Consider the following 27331-nt stretch of genomic DNA (forward strand, 5'->3'; position numbering starts at 1 on the left):
TTAATTGATCTGGATGTTTGGAATCAAACTTCATTAGCTCAAATTACTTCAGTTTGCCTAATTTGTTTCTCTATGTGAGCTCTGATAAGCTTGGTTTAACATCTTCTAAACTGTGGTGTTTATCATCATCAATGCCTACTCAAATTACCCCTGCAGAGTAATGGACCAGGAGAAAAATGGTTTACAAGGTGTAGCTATTTTGTATTTTTATACAAATGCACAGAATGCGGAGTCCAAGTCACTGGATTAGCACATTTATTTCCCTAGGACAGCTCTACTTTTTAAAAATGAAACGCAGCCAGAAAAATCCCTTCAATCATTAATATTCAAGTATAACTTGTTTAAGTGTTTTAAGTTCCATAAACTTTGAGGGTTTTTTTTTCTATTTAGACATAGAGACAAATCCATCATTCTTGCTTTTCTTGCAATCCGTTAGAGACTTGACTGACCTGTGTGCTTACGTGTTCAGAAATACACATATTTGTGTTTGAGGACAAAATATCCATCTGAAGAGAGGTGTGTCTCCCTATGAATGACTATTGATCCATGCCAAGTGCAGAGAAACTTTTAGCATTATGGAAAGTCATATGGAGTCTCTGGAAGGAACGGATAGCAATGGTTGCTTCCAAGTTGGGGCCCTGAGAGACTTCCTTCTATGATACCCATTTATACATGTCCCATTGCACATATTATCTTTCCCCACAATTAAAAGTAAAAATACTTGTCAGTAACAGTAACCCCAAATAATGAGTTTCCCATAGTATGAAGGCCTGTAAGCTATGCTACACATACAGCTTCTAATTTTATATAAATCTAAATACCTTAATTCCAGTGCCTTCATACAGTAGCCAGGTCAGTGTTTCAGACTTGTGACAAGTGTCCGTCCATTGGTTATCACTTTAACATGGAAATTAGATGTGAGAGAGTGTGATTGACACTGAGAATATGAAGACCTATGTTAACATCATCACACTTACCTCAATAATCTTGTGTCCTTATCCTAGAATCTGGAACATCCAGATGTTGTCATTCATTGAAAATGCTGCTGGAGCGATGGGCTCACAGATTAATCAGAGGAGTCTGTGTTTTAGACTGTCCAGATACCTCTCTGCACAGATGAAAATCAGCTCCTTTCCCATATTTCTTTGCACTCCATAGGTCTATCCATTTACACTAGAAATGGAAAATTCTGATGATAAAACATACTTCAGAGCCTCAATGCTATACACACAAAGATGGGAAGTTCAGATAATCAGGCAAAATTGTCTTCCTTATTTTTTAAGTTATCCAAATAATTGTATCAGTTCCCGACTTCGCTTCTATACCAAGTATCCCTGAACTGACCCCACCGGGTATAAATGCTATCGAGTGTAATTGTGGTCACATCAATACACATATTGTGATTCAGCTGGTTTGATAGTCCTCACTGGTGGGCTCTGAAACACCTTTGTCTCTGCCCCATTGAAACGTTCCACCCACATCCCCTGTCTTAAGGAGGCTCAGAGGGGTCAGAGTTCACTCAAGAACGAATCCAGGAAATAGCATGGGCTGCCTCGTGTGATGTCTGAGCTACTTCCCACTCCTCTGGGCCCCTCTGTGCTTATTCACTTCCAAGCCTCTGTCCGAGACCTCCTCCAGGCTGTCACATGTACCACTGGAACTGCCCACCCGGCTCGGGAAACGCTGCCTGCCCCGTGCTTGGGTCCTTGCTGCTGTATCACATTGTCAATGGAGGGGGAAACAGCCACCCTCCTGCCTGGGTTTGACTCTCTGGCCAGGGTCCCACAGCAAAGTGGCATGGGTCCAGAGATGCCACAGTGCTTTTACTTATTTAAAAAAGAGCTTTATTGAGACAGCATTCATATACCATTTGGGTCACCCATTTAAAATGTCCAATTCTTTTTTTTTTTTTTGGTTTATGTTATTAATTTTTTATTTTTAAATTATTATTATATTATTTTTATTTGAGAGAGAGAGTTTGTGTGCACATGCATACAAGTGGGAGAGGGGCAGAGGGAGAGAATCCTAAGCCAGCTCCACATTCAGCATGGAGCCTGATGCAAGACTCGATCCCGTGACTCCCTGGGATCATGACCTGAGCTGAAACCAAGAGTCAGATGCTTAACTGACTGAGCCACCTAGGCACCCCATAGTCTTATTCATTTTGAAATAATGTAATAATCCATCATATTGGTAATACTGAATATACTAAACCATATTTCTGATGTTAGGATAATTAAGTGGATTCCCAGGTCTTGCTATGTAAATCACTCTGCAAAGACAATTTTCAAGTGCCCTGTTAGAAATGTTCTTGCTCAAAACAGTCAATAAAGACAGGAAGGAGGAGCAGGCACCCTGGTCCACTCCTGACACCCTGGCTGTGAAGTGGGGAGAAAGAACAGTTGTGGGAAGCAAGGCCAGAACGAAAGGAGAGTCTGGCTTCCAGAGCTTTTCTTGGTGGGGATTCTGAGCCACTGTCACTTCTGAACTCAGACTGTCAAACTGATGGAGATAGTAGTAAGCAGCGCTTTAGGTCCTTCTGAGCAGAGCACTAGATGTTGTCTGAATCCTGCACGCATCTGTCGTGGCACCTTTCCCTGCACCTTTCACTGAAATGGCTCTTGGCTTAGTAGAATCCTGGCACCATTCCTTCCTAATAAGCAGGATGTGTGGTGAGGACTACGTAGGCCTGTGTCTTCTGTAAACATTCCTTGTCTTCAAGTCTGATAGTTTCTTCTTTATCTGACAATCAGCAGCTAGTCTCATCCACGTTGTCTGTAGATTTCTCACAGTGATGACAGGTTCACAGGTAACAACGTGTAGAGCCTGTTTGGTGCAGCTGCATCCTCATTATGGACTGGCACATGGACGTTTGTGATGGAGAGCACTGACCTATCACAGGTGGCTTGGCAACTCCCCATCTTCTAAGAGAGCTGGGGTTGGGGGCAGCTATGTGTGAACCCTCTTGACCAGGATGGAAGGTTGTAACTACACCAACTTTAACAGAAGTTTCCTCACACCATGTCTACTGAGTGCCTTGTCACATTGGGGATGCGATGACTATGGAATGGCTCCATTCTGATTGTATCATTTACCCAAAGGTGCGAGGGGCAGGGTCAGAACTGGAAAGCAGGGTTCCTGACTCCCAGTCCAGTGCATCATTCAGTATCATTGGATGACATTTCATTTTCTCCTTCCTTTCTCGTTGTTTGTTTTCTTGAAGACTTCAGCCTGCCTTGTGACTTCACCCCAGCACCCATGAGTGTCTAGGAAGAGTGCTGCTAGTAGTCCAGTGGAAAGGCTCTGTCTTTACCATGTCACCTCATCTTGGTACCTGGCTTCGCTGTTTCCTCCTTGTTAGAATCCTCACCTCTTTCTCCTTGGCCCCAGCATCCTTTCTTGGTTCCCAGTATGAACCTCAATGTTGTTTCACTGGGCTCTCTTCCCTTGCCTCAGAGTCCTAGTGGGCAGGTCGACCAGGAGCTTTCTCCGTGCTACCTGGGCCTGGGACCTGCCCATCCTTGTGCTAAGGGACCCATCCAGGAAGGTTGGGGCTTGCAGCCTGGCCACGCATCGAGGAGAGAATTGTGGATGTGCACGAACAGGCTTTTGAGTTCAATGGTCTTCAGATGCCTTCCAATGCCCAGAACCCGTGTACCTCTAGAGCTCTATTCGTAGCAGGAATATACACTTCCCTGTGGCACTGAACTAAATTAGAGAAAATGCATTGACTGTGGACAGGGTTGGGAGTAGCTTGATTAATTAGGGCTTAAGTCATGCACCCCAGCATACTTCACTGCTTGTGCAGTCGCTGGCCATTAGCATTCTGCTCTTGCAAGGCTTTAAATAGTACCTGTTCCCTGAAGGGAAACTTCAAGGTCTGTTTATTCACTAAGGGCTAACATTTCCCCCAGGGGATAAAGCACCAGACTGTCAGCTAGACCCGTGGAGACTGTATTTACACAGTCCTTGCTTTGGCCAAGCAAGGTAAGGTGTAAGTCTGGAAAGTGTATGTGGCAGTGGCGGGACTCTGTGTGTGTGGAGCTTTTTCACACTCAGTCCTTCACTTCATCATAAATTCATCTTGAGTGATTGGTGGGGCAGATGCTGTTATCCCCATTTTACATGAAAAGCATCATACTGTCAGCAAACACGTTTTGGGTACTTACTAAGGTTTCTTAATATTTACTGAGTGCTCACTACATGCCAGGCACGGGCCACTTGCTGTCTCATCTAACGTCCAAGTCACCCAGTGCCGCAGCTGCTATGGCTAACCCGATCTGGCGGATGCAGAAATGGAAGCCCAGAGAGGCGTCGAGATTTCCCCAGGACACAAATGATCGGCAGAGCTGAGGTCTGAGCTGTGCACCCTGACTCCAGGCCCTGGGCTGTTCAGCTGCACTGACAAGCAGTCTGTTCAGTATGGGAGCCAACAATTACTCGGTTACAGCTGAGGAAGGCCCCGAGGGAGAGGTAGCATGTGCCATGAGAAAATAAAATAGGGATCCCAACTTGGTGTGGGGAGAAGGCAGGCTTCCCTGAGGATGTAACATTTATTTTTATTTTAATTTTTAAAATGTTTTTATTTATATTTGAGAGAGAGAAAGCAGGGGAGGGGCAGAGAGAGGGAGACAGAATCCTTAGCAGCCTCCAGGCTCTGAGCTGTCAGCACAGAGCCGGATGCAGAGCTTGAACTCATGACTCCAGCCAAAGCCGGATGCTTAACTGACTGAGCCACCCAGGTGTCCTGTGGATGCAACATTTAAATGCAGGCCCAAAGGAGGAGCGGGGACAAGATGGGGGTGGGGTGAGGGTGGATGAGAGCCCAGGCAAAGGCCGAGGGGAGACCAGGACCTGTCCCCAAGGACCTGGCAGAGCCTGCTTTCTTTGCTGAGTGGGCAGCGTGGGGCAGCAGATGGAGACAAGGTGAAGGAAATCAGCAGAGGCAGGACTCTGCAGTCCATACTGAAGACTGGACTTGGTCTAAGAGCCCTGGGAACCAGCTAAAGTCGGGATGAGAGCTTCTCAGAGCACACTGTGTCTGGGAGCAGAGAGGATGGAGGCACAGAGCAGGGCCTGTGGTCAGCAGCCTTATACACTTACAGTCCTGCTGGGGAAAGAGTGGAGACGGACAGAAATGGGTGAGCCGGGTGAGCTTTAGGAGGTAGAGTTTGTGCTGACACATACTTATGGCCTCTCCATGAATGCTGGCAGGAAGGACAGAACGTAATGAAACATTTATAGGAAGCACTTCTTCAACAATGAAGCCAGTCCTAAAGGCGTTCATTTTTTATTTGCGAACAATATTAAATTAGGATAGGAGTGAAAGGTGGGATGGGATGAGACCCTGCCTATGGGGATCGTCCCTTCTGGTTGCCATCATTTCTTCCAAAGGAAGGGGACAGATTCTTCTACACCTGTAGAGGACTTAGAAATATTCCTCCTGAGGGGTCAGGGGATCCTGGAGGTGTTTGAAGGACACAGCAAAAAGGGAAGATTTCTAACTGTGTGTCCGCATGTGTGTTTCCGAGTCCGTGAGTGTCTGCGTTTAAAGCTAGTTTGCAAAATCGGATCACAAAACTCCCGTGAGAAGTCCCAGGCAGTGTTTCTAAGTTATTGGAATAGCCCATATGAAAGGAAAAAAATTCAGCTGCTTACACGAACTTAAAAGATGTGCTTAAAAAAAAATGTACCTGAATTTATTGGATGTTTTGCCATTGGGTAGCTATCACCTGGTCTAAATTTTGTCCCAACGTGGCCCCCACAGATTGCTCTGCCCTCCAGCTGTTATTTTATGCTGGCTAATGATAAAGTGGGTCATCGTTATTGTTTTCCCGTAGACTCACGTTTGTGGTTGTTTGGAGCCCTTCCTTCCAAGTGGTATAAGATCATTGGTTGCAGGTCCTTGAACTCCCCTTCCTCCATCCCTCTTCTCCTTGGCAGTAGTAATAGCGGCCGTAGAATAAGCCTGGAGTAGCACACTCTGCTAGGAGATGCCACCAGGTACAAACAAAACACACCCAAGTTTGAGGCGTTTGATTCTGGAAAGTAATGACCTATTTAAGACACCAGAACAGGGGGCAACCTATTTGACTTAAAAGAAAGTAACATGTGTCAGTGTCTTTGTCAGCAAGCTCTTGCCTCTTGAATGGTATTGTCCTCATTCCTGAGAGCAACTAACCCATTAGACAACTGCAGGTTGCCTTGACCTTCACTGTATTACAGCATCAGACAGGACCCAGTGAGGCCCAAAGATGAGCAAATACAGCACGAAGCCTGTAGAGCCCACCGGACGCCTGAAAACAGTTTTTTGAAAGACTCCGTCATTGTGAAGTTTCTCCAAGAAATTTTATCTGCTCAATTCCTTAATAAATCACCCTGTACTTTCTCAGTGGACAACGTGGACAATATTTACTTGATTTGAATAAATGACTAGCAACATGCATAAGGAAGCTTCTCTTCAAAGCGCATCAATTGATTAATGACTCAGGCAAAAATCACTTCACGGCTCTTTGCTGCATTATTAGTCATTTTGTAATAATGGCTTTTTGTCACTTTAAAATGCAATTTTCTTTATAACTCAGTTATGGTCGCATGTGTTTGGAAAGGTTAGCTGGTGAGTATGTGATTACACTCACCCTGTGACCATTTGGTGACTTTGGCTTTGCAGGAAAAATTTCTAGAACTTTTGGACCACGTGCCCTTGAAGAGTAGTGGCCAGAGATACACAGAACTATAGGGCTGGGTGAGCCCTTAGATCTTTTCCTGCCCCAGCCCCGGATGCCATGGAGGAGGAAACTAGGTACGGAGGTGATATCAGGGCTGCTCTCCCCAAATCAGCCCACGTTTCTCAGTTTCCTCCGCTGTGCCTCTACTGTGCTATGTTCTGGGGAAACACATGGCTTTGGTCTCAGGCTCACCCTCTAGTTGGGAAGATAGAGCTGGCCCATGCAAACATTTAAAGACCGCATACGGCAATATATCAAACTGAGCAAGCGGGGTCCAGACTAATGTACGGGCTGTGCTTTAGAGCCATGCTGCACATCACTCAGTAGGCTGGGTTGGAAACAGAGCAAGTGTCGAGGCAGAGCAGAACTGTGAGCGCATCATCCCGGGGTACAGCGGAAGGTGGGCCGTACACAGCTTTAGTCTAGGTCGTGTATGGCAAAAGTGCCGGAGGATAAGGCGGCAGCCTATGGAGCTTAGAACCATGGTGACAGTAAGGTCAGGAAAGCCAGAAGTTCCTTCCCCACAGAGCTCCCTTCCTCCTCACTGGCAGCCTCTTTCCGACAGGGGGCGGTACAGCATGGGAGTTAAGAGCTTAGGTTTCAGAGCCAGATGGGCTTGAACCTCGTCGTGGTATGCCTTTGAGCAAGTTCTCTCACTTAAGCTTCATTTCTTTATTTGTAAAATGAAAATGATAATTAGTGACCGCCTCATATAATTTTGTGAAGCTCAATTGAGATAATGCATGAAAGTAAAGCACACAGCACAGTGTCTGGTATAGAGCTATGCTTATTATAAGGATATATTATTAATATATCCTAATCAACTATGCTGTTAGCACAGTTGCCGATAGCAACGAGAGAGAAAGAGAGAGACAGAGAGAGACTGTTTCCATATACTGTACTGTGGCTATTTTAACCATCAAGGAGAGACCTGGATTGTGGAATCCAATTGGTTGTACAATGAACAGCTCTTTAAATAGCCAAAACAACAGACGGCGTTAAGGTGGAAACACAAAGAACAGTTCATTTGTAAGTGGTCCTGTAAGTAATCTGTTAGGGGTTTACCAGTTTCTTTTTTCTAGGCACAAAGGAAGACTACATTTCCCAGACTCCCTCACAGGTAGGTTCAGATCACGTGAAGGCTTTCAGCCAATAATATGTGTGAAGGAGGATGTACTCCGCTTCTAGGTTGAACAAAACACTGCCTGTATGATTCCCACTCTCTTCGATCTTCCTTCTTCCATGGTCACGTGTTCCAGATGGTAAAGCTACTAAATGGAAAGATCACATATCTCTGAGTCACTGCTTGTAATAGAGCCAAGGAAGGGAGTTGCCCAAAGTTTGCTGAGCAAGTATAAATTTGCATACTTAATATACAAAGTATCAATTGCATGAGCAAGAATAAATTTTCATTATGTTAAACCTCTGAGATGAGGGGAACATTGTAAAAACTTGCTTTAATTACGTTTACTTGCAAACTGGCCAAATGGAACCATTTGGGTTCCATTTGGGAAAGCACACACATGAGCTGGTGGTGCTCATGTTCATGTTCAAAAAATATAAAGACAACAAAATGTTCATACCCAAATCATTCAAAAGCCATGTTTAGGGGCGCCTGGGTGGCTTAGTCGGTTAAGCGTCCGACTTTCGCTTAGGTCGTGATCTCGGGGTTCGTGGGTTCGAGCCCCGCGTCGGGCTCTGTGCTGACTGCCAGCTCAGAGCCTGGAGCCTGTTTCAGTCTGTGACTCCCTCTCTCTCTGACCCTCCCCTGCTCACGCTGTCTCTCTCTCTCTCCTAGAAAAAAAAAAAGCCATGTTTAATATCACTTTTATTAATAAAATGTACAAGCCATATTTAACTTGACAAAAAATTGTTAGATTGTTGGATTGTTTCTTTTTGAATTCTCTGTTATCCAAAAAGCATTATTTATTATTTTTTAAAAAATAATGCTCTAAAGGTGGCATTCTGACTCAGGTCTGAGAGCCGGACATGTGTTTAATTGTTGCCAAAAAACGTGCTTCATCATATGCTGCTAAGTGGCAGAAAAAATCATGTTTCCAAAAAGTACAGATTGATCCCATACAAAAAATTGCTTTCTCAATAGTGATATTTCTCGTGGTGGTGGGCTTGATAGCCAAGTAATTCTTTTCCATATGCTTCATTATATTTTCTAAATCTTCTACAATAAGCATGTGCAACTTGTAAACAAAAAGATAAACAGCCATTTAAAAAGTGTTCTTTAAAATTTATTTTATTCTTTTAAGCCCTTCATCCTTTTACACATCAATAGCCCCTGAAATTACTAGAAAAGGAAAAAGAAAACAATAACAAAAACAGATTATTCGCATAATAGATTTTGGCAGCAAAACCTGTGAAAGAGGGAGCTTTGAAGGATTAGGCTCTGGTTTGCTAACTGTGTCATTACTGCAAGTTTTTCGGGGAAAGCACACACATGAGCTGGTGGTGCTCATGTTCATGTTCAAAAGGTTCTTAAGCTGAAACAGCAGAAAAACCAGAACCTTGGCTGGAAATACTTAACATTTGTTTTGGAGAAGCGACAGTGAGAAAATTTCTCAATAAGAAAGACACTTCTGAGGCCATTTCTTTCACAGCCCTATAGTGGGCCGGTCTTTCCAAGGGTTCCCCCTACCCCATCACTGATCTGCCCTTATGTCTGTGTTGTGGGGGGTTGTTAGTGAGGCTCCTCTGGCTTTCTTAGGTTCTGGTAAAATGAAGATGGGAGATCAGAAGATATCAGATCTTTTTTGTTTTTTAATAGTTGGACATTTTACTTTTTATTATTTTAAAAAATTGAAATCCAAGTTGGTTAACATATAGTGTAATGATAATTTCAGGAACAGAATTTAGTGACTCATCGCTTATATGTAACACCCAGAGCTCATCCCAACAAGTGCCCTCCTTAACGCCCCTCACCCCTTTAGCCCTTCCCCCCAAACAACACCCCGCCGGCAACCCTCAGCGTGTTCTCCTTATTTAAGAGTCTCTTATGGCTTGTCTCCCTTTCTGTTTCCCTTCCCTTATGTTCATCTGTTCTGTTTCTTAAATTCCACATGTGAGGGAAATCATATATTAGAAGACATCAGATCCTTTATTCAGCATTCCTGAGTACTTTACCTTTCCAAATTCAGTTTTCATGAGTCTTGTGAGATTGCCCCCATGATTACAGAAATCATAGAAATAGGACTAGAAAGAGCATGAACCTGTAGTTTGAAGATCTGAATTCTCTCACCTGCTCTCGGTATGACTTTAATCAAGGTTTTTAATCTTTCATTTAAAAAGATGACAGGAACAAAGTTGTCAACCAGGCATTTGTCCGTGAGAAAGAAGATACAGGTGCGTCTTGTATTTCGATCGGGGAAGCATGATTTAAATTAACTCAGCATTTAGGCCAAACTGAAAAGTTTGGAAACCTGGAGTCCACTTACTTTTTTAAGAGAGAGAGCACACACGAGTGGGGGAGGGGCAGCGAGTGGGAGAGACAAAATTTTAATCAGGCCCCGCAACATCAGTGCAGAGCCCAATGCGAGGCCTGAACTCAAATTGTGAGATCATAACCTGAGCCGAGATGAAGAGTCAGACACTCAATCGACTGCGCCACCCAGGGGCCGCAACCTGGAGAATGTTTAAAGCTGAAGGGTCCCTAGAGATCACGTAGTCCACCACCCTCCTCCTCGTTCACTTCCAACTGCGCTGTTAGAGGTGAAGGAAACCAGGCCCGGAGAGGTAAGAGGAATGTGCTTGCTTGGCCTCACAGCTGGTTGGTGTCAGAGCTAGGCTCTGGGTCCTTTCTGTGGTGTCTCATCCCCTCCCATGGTCCTAAGTCCTCGTGGGAGAGCCAAGACTTCTCCTGTGGTGCTGCCTTGTCTCAGAGCCAGTGAAGGCCTATAGCTGCCCCACAGGCCCCAGGGCCGCGTGAGCCTGCAGCAGGTGCAGGCGGCCGGGAGGCGGGTAGTTAGAGCAACCTGAAGAGATGGGCCTTTTCCACTGGACCTGACTCTGGGCAGTGACGCTAGTTCCTTCTCCTTAATAGCTTGACTCTTTAGACTCAGCTTAAGATTGACCTCCTCCTGCCCCATTTTTATCTAACTGAAGCTGGGTCACACAGAACCACCTGAGAGAGTGTTGCACTTCAGTGCACAGCTGCAAAACCATTCATGAGCATTTGCTACGGGCCAGGTGCCGTGTTAGGCCTGATGACCCACCTGCGCTTTCTCATGTGCTCTTTATAAAACCTCTGCATGTCAGTCACATTTGAGAAGACTCAAGCTCAGATGGCCCTCTAGATGTTTCTTGTTAGATTAAACTCAGAGTGCCCCAGTCAATCCTGTCAATAGATTGGAGCTTGGGGCTGTCCTCCCATACTGATGTGATTTAATTGACGAGGTAACACGAGAGCTGGTGGCGGGGTCCTGACGGGCAAACCTCCAGGTCCCCCGCACACCGCAGTTGCCTCTGTTGTTCAGTGCTATGTTAGGCATAGCAAAAGAAGCATGTCTCCATACACCACCCACAAAACACAGACTTTATGTTCTGTGACTTCAGGATGGAAGGGGAAGAATAGAATAGTTCTGGGAAGTTCCTTTCTCCATTGACATCTGCTTTGAATGTGGCTTTTCTCAAGGTGCACGGCAGCAGGTGCAATGTGGGATGTCCTCTGCAGCAGTGTATACTCCTACAACCCAGAAGATGTCTCTTGCTAGCCTTGAAGCTGAACCCCAAATCCTCATATGTCCCTCCTTTGCCCTACATATTGAAAAAAGAATATTAGAATGGGTCTCACCTCTAAAACCGTCTTAACATTCAGAGAGCTATCACATTATTGAAGGAACTCAGAAGATATTTCCTAGACTATTTATTTGCAATGAACCATTGATGGTCAGTCATCCAGTGCCTCTCTTCATATTTTTGCTAACTTTTTAAGCTATTTGTGCCTGCCAATGAATACTCAAACTCCTCTCTTTTGTTGTGGCCCAGACAGATGCTAAATAACTATTTTTAGTGGGGTTAAATAGTGATCTTCCATGGGTATCCATTTACTCCTTAACTTGGATTAGATTTAGGAGTGTTAGAATCGATGCTGAAGACGGTTTCATCTCATTTCCCAAACCCACTTTTCAATATTGTGTATATGAGAAAGCCTCAGAGGTTGTGAGCTGCCTGCAGAGCCCAGCTCATGGGTGGGAGTGCAGGGTCATGACTCTTCGGCCCAGTGCTCTCCTTGCTACAGAGTGCTGCCTCCATGCATCTCATGGAGCTTTCTGGAGAAAATCCGTTTCCATTAAAGAAGTTCAACTACTCCAGGGTGGCTATGCCATGTGAAGCTCAACCCTGGCATCCGGAGAGTCCACGTGGAGAACTCAAGCCCCTGGCTGATAGTCCCAATGGGTCTCAGCTGCCAGCCAAGACCAACTTGCCAACTGTTGGAGTAAGTTGTCTTGGAAGTGGACCCTCCAACTCCAGGGATAGACCACAATCTTGAATTCAGAAGGGGTGGCCCAGAGACATCAAACAGAACCTCAGGGAGAGTCTGCGTCAGAAATTAGACAAAGCAGAAGAGCAGGGGACAGGGGCAAGGGGAGGGTGCCCGAGGGTGTAAGTGAAGCAAGTCTGGCGGTTTTTCCAAGGGTCAGACCCAGAAGGATTTTTAAGGTTTCTATTTTTTAATTTATTTTTATTTTTTAATTTTCATAATCTTTTCACAGGAATTGTTCAAATAATACAACTAAATCAAGTACAAAAGCAAATTACGTCTGAAATATCGGTGGGCCTTGAAGCAGGTGTACATTCCAGACTCAGTGGTGGGTCAAGGCCTGTCTGAGATACAACACAGAAAGGTGAACCTCTGCAAAGCCATGTCCATGCTGGGGAGGGGTCCTAGGAAGTCTTCATGAAAGAGGCAGAACAGGTGAGCAGGACACACTGTAGTGAGTTGTTTATATAGTAAATTAGAAATGCTAATTTCTTGCAAGGGCCCATATGTTCTCATCCAGTCTTTTTGTTATCTTCATAAAGGCTAGAATTAAATTACCCCTCTAGATATTATTACATAATACATATTCAGGAGGCACCCTACTCATGTGAACTTTCTAATACTCAAAATTTATAAAAAACCGGGTAAGCATTACCTTTTCCAGAATTTTATCTTAGTTGTGTTTATTTCCAATCGTGTGTGCTACGTGCTACATTAGCATAGTTAATACTTGATGTACTGTCACCTTAAAGAAATTGGGTTTATTATTCTGCCCACCCCTTGCTTCAGTCACACAGTTTACCGATGTTTAAATATCACCTTTTTGCATTGCTCTGTCACTTAAGAATGTGGTATAGGTCTAGTGTCTCAACAAAAGCTGTGCTGAGGGTGTTTGCCCCCTTCCTTTTTTTTTAGAGAGAGAGAAAGAAAGGGAGAGAGAGTGCATGCATGTGTGTGTGTGGGTGGAGGTAGGGACGGGTAGAGGGAGAGAGAGAGAGAATCTTAAGCAGGCTCCATGCCCAGCACAGAGCATGACATGGGGCTTGATTCCATGACCTGGGGCTTGATCCTATGACCGTGAGATCATGACTCTAGCTTAAATCAAGAGTCGGACACTTAACTGACTGAACCACCCAGATGCCCCTGCACATTCCTTAACAGAGCCAAACCTAAGCTAAATCATGGAATGCTCCAAGCATGTTTCCTGTATCTGCACCCTTCTTGATAATGTGTTGCTTCCTTCCCCAAGGGAGATGGGAACGTCACATCCCCCAATAACTAGTGCCAGTCCTCCTGGGCCCACCGAGGCACATGATCCTTCTCAGACCCTTCATGATCCTCACCCCACCCTTCCTCTAGAACACTAACTCATCCTGATGGTGACATGTTATGTGATATGTAAGCTTTTGAGTAATTTTTATTGACATGGTGAAATGTTCATAATATCCTTTATTTTTAAAAGGATACAAAATCACATACTATCCAAAGTATTAAAAAATGTAATAGGGGTGGACATTTGATTATTTTAATGATTGGCAATAATGTTTCTCTTAAGGGGTAAACTATTCTTGCTTTAGAAAATAACTTGATATGGGGCACCTGGGTGGCTCAGTTGGTTAAGTGTTTGACTTCGGCTCAGGTCATGATCTCGTGGTTTGTGAGTTCGGACCCCTCATCGGGCTCTGTGCTGACAGTGTGGGGCCAACTTGGGATTCTGGCTCTCCTTTCTCTCCCCTTCCCCCACTTGTGCATTTGTGTGTGTGTGTGTGTGTGTGTGTGTGCGCGCAGACACTCTCCCTTCCTCAAAATAAATAAATAAACTTAAAAAGAAAAGAACTTGATGTAAGCCCTTGAGTTAGAAAGGAAGGCTCAGTCAGGGGTTCAAGAGGGGGCAGGAGCCTAAACAAGGGTAGGAAGTGGCTACAGTGCTCTGCATGAAGCCAGGAGCTGGGACAGAGGATAAGGGAGGTATTCCTGGACTGAGGACAGCAGAGCAAATAGTGGCTGGTGGGAATTCTCTGGCAGAAGGAATGGCCAATGGACACTATAAGAAAGGCCTGGAAAATGCCTCATTTGAAGCTGCTTGCTGCAATGCATGCCTCTTGTTCCTGGTCTTCAGCTTACCCGAGGCACAAGTGTCTTATGTGAGCAGGGCTGTGTGTGTGCACGTGTGCGCTGGGGTGGCGGTAGACCTGGTGAAGAGTGGAGCTAGCATTTGTGGAGGTAGAAGCATAAGGACTGACTATGTGAAAGTCAACTCCTCATCTGTCTGCAGAAATCTGGGGGACTTCAAGTTGTGGAATGGAGTTTGCATCCTTTTATTTAGGTCTCAAGATGTATAATTATTTAGCTGGAAAGGAGAATCCAATGGTCAGATTAGTTATCTCATGCTAGGCGTAATTTTCCTCATTAGAGTTTTCTACAGTGAGCGTTTATTATTTTAAAATCAGAAAATACTCTTTTTAAAAGTGTACTCATTTTGAGCCCCTCTGGTTTTCGCTATCAAGTTGGGAAGGATTTAACAGATCAATCTCCTGGTGACTGCTAATGACTAATCATGAACGAGGCAGTGTGCGCAGGGGCATGTGTCCTTTAGCAGAGGGCTCCTGGAGACTCAAATTCTGTAAGACAGAGGAATATCATTTCAACCAGAGTAGGAAAAACATGATTCAAAACACACAGCTCAGTATTCTGCCTATGCAAAGATTAATTTTTCCCTTCAGCTAAAGATGTGGATAAACATTGGAATTTGAAGGAGGGGAATTATATTTCACGGAGATGTTTGAGGAGAGAAAAAGAGCTCCCCAAGACATGCAGACACTTTTACCTGTGGAAATCCTGGCTCTGTTTGACAGAAATGGCACTATTTTTTTTCTGATGGGTCTTGAGCTATCATGGATTGTTTTGTTTTAGACTTTTTTAAAATTAGACATTAGAAACATTGCTTTTTTTTTTTTTTTTGTGGCATCCAGTAAGGATAAAAGCCCAAATAGGGTGACGCCCAGAATTTGTAGATGTAGGTGTCACAGGGGAGGGGCCATTTTTATCTTCCCCACCTGCATTTGTAGGACTCAGAGCAAAGCCTGAGGCAAAGAAAAAGATACAATAATGACTAACATAGCTACTATTAAGTGTTTACAATGTGATAGCTCATGTTCTAAATACTTTTCTTACCCATTTTTTTTTTTTTTGAAAGTTCTACTCTCCGAGAAGCGACCCAATCAATGGAAGGGAGGAATGAAGGACACGGAGGAGAGGGACGGAGAGGGAAGGAGGCTGGGAGTTCCTGTGTGGAAGCTGGTCTGGTCTGTTAAGTACTTTTCTTCTCCCCTGTTGAGAGGTTACAGTAGAGGTCAGTAATTCCTTCGGAATTCGTTTGGGGACCGCTTGAAAATGAACGACAGAGATTCTCCATCACGTGAATAAGGAATGGGACTCCTGGCACCCCCATTCCTACCTACACATTAGCTGGATCATTTGGGTCGGCCTTGTTTTTAGCTTCAGCTCCGAGGGGATCCGCTGAGAGGCAGGGCGGCTGAGCGGGTTCCCGAGAAGAGGCTGTTCCCGTTCCGCGACACAAGGGGGCAGTGTTTCAACAGGCCTGAGCTTTCCGACGCATCGCGAGCTGTGCTCGCATTATCTCAGCAAAAAGCCTGTTGGACTGATTATTTCAGCTCAAGAATTTTAGAGTCCAGGGGAGGATGCATTTTAATGACTCCAGGGAACGGATCAAATTAAACACATTATCCCGGATTTTCTTCCCTCGCCTGCTCCCACCCGCCTTCTCCGCGCAGTCTGTCGGTGCAGGGTGGGCCCCAGCCCTGTGCCCCGGATCAGCCCCTCTGCAGAGCCGAAGCCCTTGCTTAAAAACCTAGGGCCTCCGCAGCTTTGTCTTGGCGCAGATCCTCCAAGGTCACCTACCAGCAGGATAAACTTAGGAACCGATGGGATGGAAGTTGCATGCCCGGCCACCAGGCCTGCAGCTGTGCAGAGAAAACAAACCCAGACCCCGAAGCTGGTGCAGGCTACCAGAGGCGACACGCTGTTCTTTACTTATATTATCTCTGATTCCCTGTTATCAGCCTTACAGGAATAGTAGTATTGTCGTGTGGTAGATGAGGAAATAGGTTAAAAACCCGTTCCCAAGGTCATGAAACTATTAAGTGCTGAGCTGGGATTCACACCAGAATGTCTGGTCCCAAAGCCTGGAGCAGGCATAGCATGTCCCCAGAGCTAAGCCCCACTTCTCTTACCCTTGTAAGTATCCCGTGACACTTGACCAGAACATGAGGTCACACATTAAAAGGCTTCCAGAGTGGGGGTGGGGATGCTGGTGCAGAGCGTCAGGCTTCTTACTGCATCTTGAGTGTGAACTTCAAGTTCTATTTATTCTCTATCCTGCGCAGCTCTTAGAATCACCTGGCATTTAATGGGTGCTCACTGCTGCCCAGGACAACTTAATTGGATTTAATTAAATTCGTGGCCCCTTGGGTTCTTTGGCAGATTTGACAGATTTACTCATGATTTTAAAGAAGTTTGTTTCTGTCTCACCTTTAAATAGAAGTTATTTCTTGTTAAAACACTCCCCGAAACCCACAAGTAAGTCTTGTAATTGCTTTCTCAGCTTTCTTCTCACTGATAAGATACGAGTGATTTTTTTTTAAGGGCAGCACTAACTAATCAATCAAAACAAACAACTGTAATCTGATTTTAGAGCAATCTGCACGATAAGTGTTGGACAAGGAGAAATAATTTTCTATCCTGGTGGGATAATATGCAAATGAAATTTCAACTCCAGGCTCCCTCGCCTCACAGAATGTCAGAGAAGGAAGTGCCAAGCAGAATGTGTTTATGAATGGGCAAGCCAGTGGTGTTATATTTTCTTTTAGGTTATTCGCGTTCTCGTTTTCGTAAAGAACAAAACAGCTCTAAACATTTCTAAATATTTCACTCCATATGACCCGAGTTCCAAACTTAAAAATAGCTACCCACTGCCCACAGAAAAGGTTTTTAAAAGAGAAATAATTGATTTTATTGGACAATTTCTTCAGGAAAGTTTTGCCAGGGGTAAAATCTGGGCTGCCCGCTCAGCAGTGGAGCTGTGTTTACATGAAGGCTGGACAGTTATCATATTAGCCATGTCATGGACAATATTGTCCTTGGTGGAAAGTTGGACCAAAGTCGGACTCCTTACAAGATCCTTGTAAATGAAGCACATGAGTGGCATTTGCCTTTAATCTTTTTTAAAAAAAATTTTTAATGTTTATTTTTGAGAGAGAGCATGAGTGAGGGAGGAGCAGAGAGAGACGTAGACACAGAATCCAAAGCAGTCTGCAGACTCTGAGCTGCTCGATGCAGGGCTCCAACTCACCGGACCACGAGATCATGACCTGAGCCGAAGTCGGATGTGTAACCTACTGAGTCACCCAGGTGCCCTGCGATTGCCTTTAATCTTAATAAGATTCATTATATTGTCATGTGAGGAGCCAGGACCAGTGACCAGTGGCCTCCTCCACTGTGTCAGAGGGCTCATCCACCTTCCCCAGACCCACTTTCCAACTCCTGCAAACCAGAACGGGCCACAGGCTGTGAATAAATACCTCAGAGAAGAACGAGAGAAAACTACAGTCGTTAAAAATGGGTCACCACTGAGAGACGTGGGTTAGGACACAGTAGCTGTACCTGAAATGAGCAAGCTCTATGGCTGTCCTTACTATCTTGAAAACCATGAAAACCAGCTGGTACATGACAGATGCAATCCTCTAATTCTTTTTTTTTTTTTAATGTTTTATTTATTTCTGAGAGAGAGAGAGAGAGACAGACAGACAGACAGACAGACAGACAGAGTGAGCAGGGAAGGGGCAGAGAGAGAGGGAGACACAGAATCTGAAGCAAGCTCCAGGCTCTGAGCTGGCTGTCAGCACAGAGTCCGACGCGGGGCTCGAACCCACGAACTGCGAGATCATGACCTGAGCCGAAGTCAAATGCTTAACTGACTGAGCCACCCAGGCGCCCCTCAATCCTCTAATTCTTTCAACAGTGAGCCTACATGCGATCCCTCAGGCAAGGGAATGGTGAGGCTGATACATACTGCTTCTCTGAGGCCTGCAGACCCCTGCAAGTTTGTGGTCGCTCCTGGATGAGGGGAGGAGCTGGCCCCCACATAGAGCAGTGCCATCACCCTTTCCCTTGCCTGTTTGCCCAATATTTCTTGAGTGTCAACTATGTGCCAGGCAAGGCCCTTGGGATACACCAGTGAACAAGGAAGATGAGAGCTTATATTCCAGTGGAGGAGAAAGACAGTAAAAGAATGAATAAATCAGAAAATGATAGCAGTAATTGCTATGAAGAAAATGAAACATGAAGGTGGAATGTGAGGTCCCGTAACTTCTTTAGAATGGCTGGTGAGAGAGGCCTCTTGGAGGAGTGGCCTGAGGGTTGAGGAGAAGCCAGCTACGTGCAAGTCTGGGCAAGAACATTCCAGGCACAGGCAACAGCAGGTTGGAAGACCAAAAGGAGGCAAGCTTGGTGTGCTTGAGAAACATAAAGACCAGTGGGCTTGTCGTGTCCGGCATGAGGAAATGGTGGTATGACATGAGGTCAGAGGGAGAGGCAGCTGTGCTACAACTCAGGGGTGGTGGAATCCTGACCGCATCTTGGACTGTGTAGACTCAGCCTCAGTTGCACAGATAAAGGGCATTTGTGGACAGCTTGATGCGTTCAGCAGCTGCTGAACCTACTGCTTGATTTGAACCTTTCAGGGAACCATTAGAATCCAGCCATAATTACTGTTGGCATGAATGCCCCACATCCCCTCAGAATGATCCCTCACATGGGAGCCTTCAATCCGAAAAGTCATTTGGGGGAAAGAACGACTCTTGTCCTTCATCAACTCTGAAAACCCCTCACGCATCCATTTTCTCTGGGATTATAAGTGCAAGGCCGCCAGTGATTTTTCCCATTATATCTCTGAAACCCATATAAGGGTTTTCCTCAGAGTCCCATCAAAACAGCACTCTTTGCCAATCTGAACAATTTTAAAGCATCATGATATTATATAGCTCACTAAAGAACAGCCCAGAAGGGGAATGACATCGATGGCTGGGGTTTTAGTACCTGCTGTAGCCTCAAGCCACACACAGCTCTACCCCCCCAGGATGAGTGTTTTTCTCCCCTGACTTTTCTATATTATACTTATATCCTATTTATAAAGGTAGGTGGAAGACTCTTAGTTTCAGAAAATAACTTTGAATGGAAACAGAAGGCATCTCAAGAGAGTCCCATTGGGGCTGGTGCTTTGAGAGAGGGGTCTTCAGATACCAGTGACCAGCTCACCCATTCATGGAGCAAAACTGGGCCTGGACTCCTCTCTCCCTTCATTCCGCTCCCATCTTCCACGGTGGCAGTTTCCCTGCTTTGGCCTCTGCCCCGTGTCCTGGTCTTGCTCCGAGCTGGCCACCAGTCAGTCCTGCCGGGTCACCCCAAGGTGGGGCTCGGCAGCCCGGAAGTTAATTCCTGGCTGTGCTTCTGACAAGCAGCATGTCTTGGCACACTTCCAGCCATAGCGCATTCATTCGCAAAGCCTCCGACTTACTTCACTACCAGTGCTGTCACTTGACTAGACTTGGATGGTTAATGGCTGTCCTGGTGTGTGACGGCTATACCGGGTCGGGCGTTTGGAGCGATTGTGAGACCTCTGTGGTGCAGCGTAGGCAAACCCGTGTGTTGACCTAGAATCCTGTATATTCACCTTTGTGCTCTTCCTACTTTTCTGTATGTCTGCAGCCTTCTCCCGGGTTGTCAGAATATACAGATGGAAAGAGAAAGAAATGGTTAATAATATTCATTTTTGTTTGCTTTTCCTTAAAAAAAATTTTTTAATGTTTTATTTATTTCTGAGAGAGAGAGAGAGACAGTGTGAGCAGGGGAGGGTTGGAGAGAGAGGGAGACACAGAATCTGAAACAGGCTCCAGGCTCTCAGCTAGATGTCAGCACAGAGCCTGACGCGGGGCTCGAACCCACGAACCGTGAGATCATGACCTGAGCCGAAGTTGGACGCTTAACTGACTGAGCCACCCAGGTGCCCCTTGTTTTTGTGTTGTAGTAGTAGTTGTTGTTTGACTTTCGAACTAGGTTATGGGGATTCGAAAAGGAAAACCCTGAAGGGAGCAAAACGTAATATGTGCCATCAAAGAGATTAGTAAGAGCTGGAGGGAGAGGCTGACCCCATGTCTTCTTCCTCCCCAGGAGAGTAGGAGGGTCATCCGGGATAAGGGGTTAGGAAGCAGAGGTGATCTTGGACACAACCGTGGAGGCAGCCAGAGGCTACATGAGAAAGGAACTGACTGGCAGAGGTACAAATGAGAGCAGTCCCCACAGAGGGAGGCAGAGCGCCACACAGCCTCCTGCCCTGCCCACAGCCAGTGGCTCCCCCGCAGAGGAGCACCACAGAGTCCCGGATGTGGCTGAGCTTTGACCCAAAACTGTCCTGTGCGCCCCCCTCTGTCACCATTCCAGGATACTGGGAAGCTCTTCCCTCACAAAATAGAGTGAGGGGCCTGAATTTACAGAGGGGTAGTGATGTAGGAAAAAACAAACACAGACAACAACAACAACAACACCCAAAACGGAGACCAACGTGTTGCAGGGCAGTGGGGGAAATAAACCTTATTACCCACTTTATGTGACCGGTTGTGATTGTCATCAGCACAGGAGGGTGATTGAGCTTACGGGATTCCAATATCCTTTGCCCCGACGTTTGGAGTACAATCCAGGAGCGTTGAGAGGCAGATAGGCGGTCCGGTGCTTTGGCTGGGTAGCTTTAGGGCTCCAGTGGCATAAACACGGGTCACGTGGTTTTCCCTATAACTTTGGGGGTTTATTGGGCTTCGGTGCACCACACGGCTGGTTTTCACAGTGACGCGATTATCTTCTGAGGGGTGAGGTTGGGCTGGCAGCTTTCGGCCTTAGATTTTTAGCAAGCAGAGCCCCAGAGGATTTTGCCTTAGAAGCTAATGCCACTTTCATCCCCAGGCAAGCAGCTGTTTGTATGCAGGCGAGGCGGCAAGTGCCAGCCTTAGAAACAGCCAAGCCGAGCCCTGTGCTCAGTGAACAGAGGGAGCTGAGGCAAGGTTGTGCTCAGAGGGAAAGAAGAATGTTTTCATATGTCAGCTTTTAGGTATAGGGAAGGGAATAACTTTTTTTATTGCGTGGCTGCAAATCTGTAGTCCAAGACTTTAAAAAGCAAAAGAAACTGTACTCTAAAATCATTTATGTGTGAAGTTCTAGCTTGAAAAGGATGTGCCAGGCATAGCTAGGCAATGTTAGATCAGCCACGCAACTTCAGGTCCTCTTTTATAGTATTTTGAAAACCCAACAAGGACTGTTTCCAGGGATAGAGAGGGGCATGATATAATGAGAAAGTGGTCAACCCACTGAGAGGAGCTAACTGTTCTAAATGGACATGAACCCAGTAACAGAGATTCAAAATCCATGAAGCAAATGCTCACCTGGCTAACGAAGATGCAGATTCACAATTCTAGTTGCAGATTTCAACGCACTTCTCCCAGTGATAGAGAAAAGAGACAGAAAATGAAGGAAGATCTAGAAGTCTTAAATAACATTATCAGTCAAGTTGACCTAACTGATGTTTAGAGAGTACATCATTCCAAAACGGCGGAATACACACTCTTTTCAAAACAGCAGAACACATGTTTTCAAACATGAAAGTCCTCAAGACTTTGAGTCATAAGTCTCCATAAATTTAAAAGCTCAAATTCATACAAGAGCAGTAAATTAGCACATTTCTAATTAGGAATTAATTAGAAATCAACAAGAGAAATATCTTTAAAAAAATTCCAAGTTAAAAGCATATTTTAAAAATAACACATGGGTCGAAGATCTTATAGAAAATTAATGTTTTTGGAGTGAATGAAATTGAGAGCACAATATATCAAATATTTTGGAATGCATTTAGAGCAGGGTTTAGAGGGAACTTCATGGCATTAAATGCTTTGACTATAAAAGAGAAATATTTCAAATAAAAAAACCTAACTTTCTCCTGTAAGAAACTAGAAAACGAGAACAAAATAATCTAAGTCAAAAAGAAGGAAGCAAACAATAGAGAGAACATTGGAAATCCATAAAGTAGGAAATAAACAATAGAGAAAAACAATGAAATCAAACGCTCCTGTAGGTTGAGTAATGGTTCCCCAAAGAAGTCCGTGTCTTAATCTCTGGGGCCTGGGAAGGTGTTACTTTACAGGTAAAAGGGATTTTGCAGATGTGGTATTTTAAGGATCTTGAACTGGAGAGATTGCTCTGGTTTACTGGGGTGGGCCCAGTGTAATCACAAGCATCCTTATTAGAGGGGGCAGGAGGGGATAAAAATAAGCTGCTACTGATGAATGCAATAACCTGCATGAATTGCAAAAGCGTATGGTAAAGTGAATAAAGCCAGATCTATAAGATGATATACTTTATGATTCATTTATATATACTCTAGAAGAAAGAGAGCAGATCAGTGAATCCTGTGGGTTGTGGGTGCAGGGAGGCTCTTGACCTCCAAGAGACACAAAGGACATTTTTGCCTGGTGATGAGAAATGTTCTATGTTTTGATGGTCATGGTGGTTACATGACTATACATTTGTCAAACCTCATCAAACTCCTCCTTAAAAATGATGATTTTTTTTTTCCTTTTCTGGGCCCCTACTGCCCAGTGGTTCGCAGGAGGGCAGGCTGAGCCATGGGGAGGGCGTTCTGGGGGAGAGAAAGACGAGAGGCACTGTGGCAGGAGAAAGTGATGCATGTCCTTAGTTGTCAGCCAGGGACGAGCACTCGGCTGCTTTCACACCCGGCCGCCCACGACCACTGACCACTTGTCTGCAGAGATGTCAGCCACCGGTGCCTGGGGCTTTCTGGCCACCTACCACCGGGTCCCCCCAAAAGTGGGGGAGCTCCTGCTGCCAGAGAAATTGAGGCTGTTGTACCGTCACCAGGCAGGTCCCCAAACAGGCTTTTTCTGGGCTCCAGTTACGAAATGGGGACCAATGTGTGCTGCATCAGCTGACATGGTCGCACCTGTAGACAAACTCTTTACAGCTCAATCTGCCATTTTGAGAGCTACAAGGTTTATTTGGTCAAGACACTCACTTGTAATTATTCCAAAAAACTGGAGTCTGTTTGCTGTTAATTTCTTTGTGGTGGCAGCAGAAACCTCTTAGCTCTTTCATATTTGGAGATATAACCAGAACTAAAAGCTAAAGCAAACAAATACAAGCTCCTGACCACCTGAACAATCTAGGTGTGGACATAACCACTGGGACCAATTTGATTTGTTATCTGGCTATTGATAAGGTGATATTAACTGTGCTAATGTTTGGAAAGCACACACAAAAAAATCAAACTGTCAACTGAGAGCTAATACTTGATACAGCAGAAAAATAAAGCAAGCTTTTAATTTAAAAATGGTGAATTTTATTGTATGTAAGTTATACTTCAGTAAGGTTGAAATAAAGTCTGCGGACCCTTTCTGAAGACAACTGGGGCAACAGCACATTCAAATCGTACTCCACTGCTGCAGAACAAGGTGTAGAGGCTACTTGGAGCCTGGACGGTTCGAAGCTGGGAAGATACGGGTCTTGAGGAGCACGTGGCAGGAGTCTTGCCTCTCGCTGGGCCCTGGGCACAGGTTTGGGAAGCGAGGCCAGCTTGCATTCAGGAGCCTGCTGAGAGAATTTTCCAGCTGAAACTAGTGTGAGCTAAGGGAGAAAGCTTCCGGAGGAGGCAGGCTTCCTGGGTCTGAGTAATTTCAGAACAAGCCGTGGTGACAACCAGAGCTGTGACGCAGGACTTTGCTGCGCTGGGTGGAACCCACGTTCACCACGTTCGCCGCATTGGTGGGACTGGAAACACAGGGCTTGGAGGCAAATGGAAATCAAGATGTTTTCAAGTATGCTGGATTGGAAATAGAAGGCCATGAAATAAGGGCCGGTGCTTGGGACTGTCGCCATTGAAGATTTCTAAACTTTCTTCGAAGGGAGCCAAGTCTCACATTCAATCCTGTTAAGTGCTGAGACAGTACGGGTTCATGGCCTTCCCACCCCTCCCCCTAACATGGTGAAATATGGTGCCACAATGGCCACATGCTTCCAAGAAAGACATAGGATGACCAGCATCATGGCAACCCTGCAGTCAAGGAGTCTGTCCATTTCGGTGTATTTGTCCCCTCTCATATTTCACCGAATCTTTGCTATGGCCTTTGGCAACAGTAAGTAGACGGTTCTGGGAATATAAAATTTTGCCTGAGATACCTGCTAACTGCTAAGGATTGACGTGTTTCTAAAACAAGTGGGTTTGGGTCTGGTACTTTGATAATCATTAGTATTCTCTTCGATCTCCTCAACAGTGAGGCGCATAGGAGGACAGCTGAAGGTTCTAACTCCTTACCTCAAGGTCGTTAGAGAATGATTTCTGTTCCCGTGGAAGGGAACTCACCTGCAGCTACTAAAAGAACCACAGTCCTGCCTGAATATGGAGATTCCTCTAGATGGACTCAGAAGGACTCAGAAGAATAAGAAATTAGGGAGGATGGAATTTGGGACTTACTTTCTTTTGGCTTTGAACACAAAGGCAAGATGGTTTGATTTTGGACTTTAATATTCAGGGAATTTGATTTTGAAGTTGTGATTTCAACCTGGGGAAATTTGTGATGGAGAAGGTTTATACTCAAATTTGGAATTTTTAAAAATTATTAACATATTATTGGTATATCTTTTTTCATGTTTGTTTGTTTATTTATTTATTTTGAGAGGGAGGAGGGAAGGGGCAGAGAGAGAGAGGAGAGAGAGAATCCCAAGCAGGCTTTTACACTATCAGCCAAGAGCCTGATGTGGGTCTCTATGCCACGAACTGCGAGATCACCACCTGAGCCCAAATCAAGAGACAGGCGCTTAGCCAACTACCCACCCAGGTGCCCCTGGAATATCTTAATGTTGCCATTTAGTTTCACTGAAGAATCTCTAATGAGCTCTTTTGGACAGTGTGGCTGGACCTAATTTAGGATGGGAAATAGAATAAGGAGTGTTCTAGTCAGTATGGCTTTGAGTTTTAAAATTGATGTTATGACCCACTATGTGGCTTTCTGGGGACAAAAATCATCACTGTGCATTAACAGTCCCTTGAAGGAATAGTGGGTTTTCTCAACCCAATGGGTTAAGAAAGAAAACAAAAAGCTAAGGAATGTTAGGAGGAAACTCTCCTTTCTCTTCTTGATTCCGATGCTTTTCAAGGTGGAGAACCACTATATTAGGGCATGATTCAACCCTTGGGAACTTGCTAGAAATGCAGATTCTTAGACCTCACTCAGATCCATGGAAGCAGAAACTCGTAAGTGGGCCCAGTAATGTGTTTATAACAAGGCTTCCAGGTGATTCTGATACATGTTCAAGTTTGAGAAGCACAGCAGTGGAGAAACTATGCTGGTCCCTTGCCACTTGCTTGCCTATTCTTGGTGAGTGGGGGGGAGGAGGGGGGGCAGGAGTGACCAATCAGATGAAGGAGTTTGAGAGAAGAAACTGGGTATGGGGGGCATTTCTGGCACTGCTTTCTTTAGTTCCTTCTGGCTTCTCCTTCTTTGGAAACTGCCTGTCTGTTTTGGCCTATTATCCCCACTATGCGGCAAGCCTGAAGGGCAGGCACTGTCCTGTCCGAGGGGCTCAAAGCCTGGGAAGTTTAATTTAGGTAACAGTAGTAAGTTTATTTGCCTTTCATGCCCATGCTCCCAAGGCTATATTGTTAATAGTTGTTTTCCATCTGTTTGACTCCTGTGTTTATCTCTCAGTTGGTTCTGAACTTGGGCAGGGAAGAGGGACAATTTTTGGGGGGCAGTCCTAAACTAGGGAGCAGTTATGGCACATTTGCCATCCTTGAATTAGGCTAATTGGGCTGTTAAAAGCCTGCTCTGTGAAAGTGCTTGTGTGTATGCATAAGGAATGGGAAGCAAATTATTTCCCAGGTTCTGCTGTCTGAATGCTGTTGCTGCATTCTTACATGAATTCAGAGTCAAGGAAGAGATTATTATTCGCATTATAGGCTGGAGGCACTCCATCAGAAATTAATCAAGAATAAGAAGTGACACTACTAGGTATTTATCCAAGGGATACAGGGATACTTTTTCGAAGGGGCACATGTACTCCAATGTTTATAGCAGCGCTATCAACAATAGCCAAAGTATAGAAAGAGCCCAAATGTCCATTGATGGATGAATGGATAAAGAAGATGTGGTGTATATATAATATATACACACAATGGAGTATTACTCGGCAATCAAAAAGAATGAAATCTTGCCATTTGCAACAACGTGGATGGAACTAGAGGGCATTATGCTAAGCGAAATTAGTCAGAGAAAGACAAATATTATATGACTTCACTCATATGAGGACTTTAAGACACAGAACAGATGAACAGAATGGAAAAGAAGCAAAAATAATATAAAAACAGGGAAGGGGACAAAACATAAGGGATTCTTAAATATGGAGAACAAACAGAGGGTTACTGGAGGTGTTGTGGGAGGGGGGATGGGCTAAATGGGTAAAGGGCATTAAGGAATCTACTCCTGAAATCACGGTTGCACTATATGCTAACTAACTTGAATGTAAATTAAAAAAACAAATTAAAAAAAAAGAATAAGAAGTGACAAAGACTTAAGGTAGTTCATTGTGTTGTCTGTTAGACTCAGATGTGCTCCCAAAAGTAGTGGCTTGTGTCAGCCTTTGGATTCTCTGTGGAAAATATATGCATTATACTACGACCTGTTGATGATCACTGATAATCAAGAGTCAGCCTCACTTAGAAGAGATCTGAGATGGAAGACATTTCCCAAACTGGATACAGGTAAGCAGCTAGAAAACATCTCCAACTTGATTTCTAAGTTTTAAGATGGCAAACATGTACTACTCTTGATTTCGGCTCAAGCCATGATCTCACAGTTCATAGGTTTGAGCCCTGCTTCAGACTCTGCACTGGCAGTGTAGAGCCTGCTTGGGATTCTCTCTCTCTCTTCCTGTGCGTGCATGCTCTTTCTCTAAATAAATAAACTTAAAAAAAAAAGAT

The 27331-nt window shown here is 44.8% G+C and overlaps 1 long non-coding RNA gene and 1 pseudogene across 2 annotated transcripts in view; both read left to right on the top strand.

Annotated features, from left to right (window-relative positions):
* Positions 1–27092, top strand: part of LOC144236785 (uncharacterized) — a 159642-nt gene extending 132550 nt beyond the window's left edge. The window contains exons 4-5 of one of the 2 annotated variants that reach the window (XR_013336641.1): positions 12452–12654; positions 15416–15565. This is a non-coding gene — a long non-coding RNA (uncharacterized LOC144236785). Of the gene's footprint in view, positions 1–12451; positions 12655–15415; positions 15566–26951 lie in introns of those variants that run through there. The other variant, XR_013336646.1, reaches the window with a different exon arrangement.
* Positions 20169–24929, top strand: LOC144236784 (mitochondrial pyruvate carrier 2 pseudogene; annotated as a pseudogene).
* Positions 27093–27331: the final 239 nt, after the last annotated feature.

Source organism: Crocuta crocuta, unplaced genomic scaffold (genome assembly GCF_008692635.1).
Source record: "Crocuta crocuta isolate KB4526 unplaced genomic scaffold, BGI_CrCroc_1.0 scaffold175, whole genome shotgun sequence".
In the NCBI taxonomy this organism is placed as follows: Eukaryota; Metazoa; Chordata; class Mammalia; order Carnivora; family Hyaenidae; genus Crocuta; species Crocuta crocuta.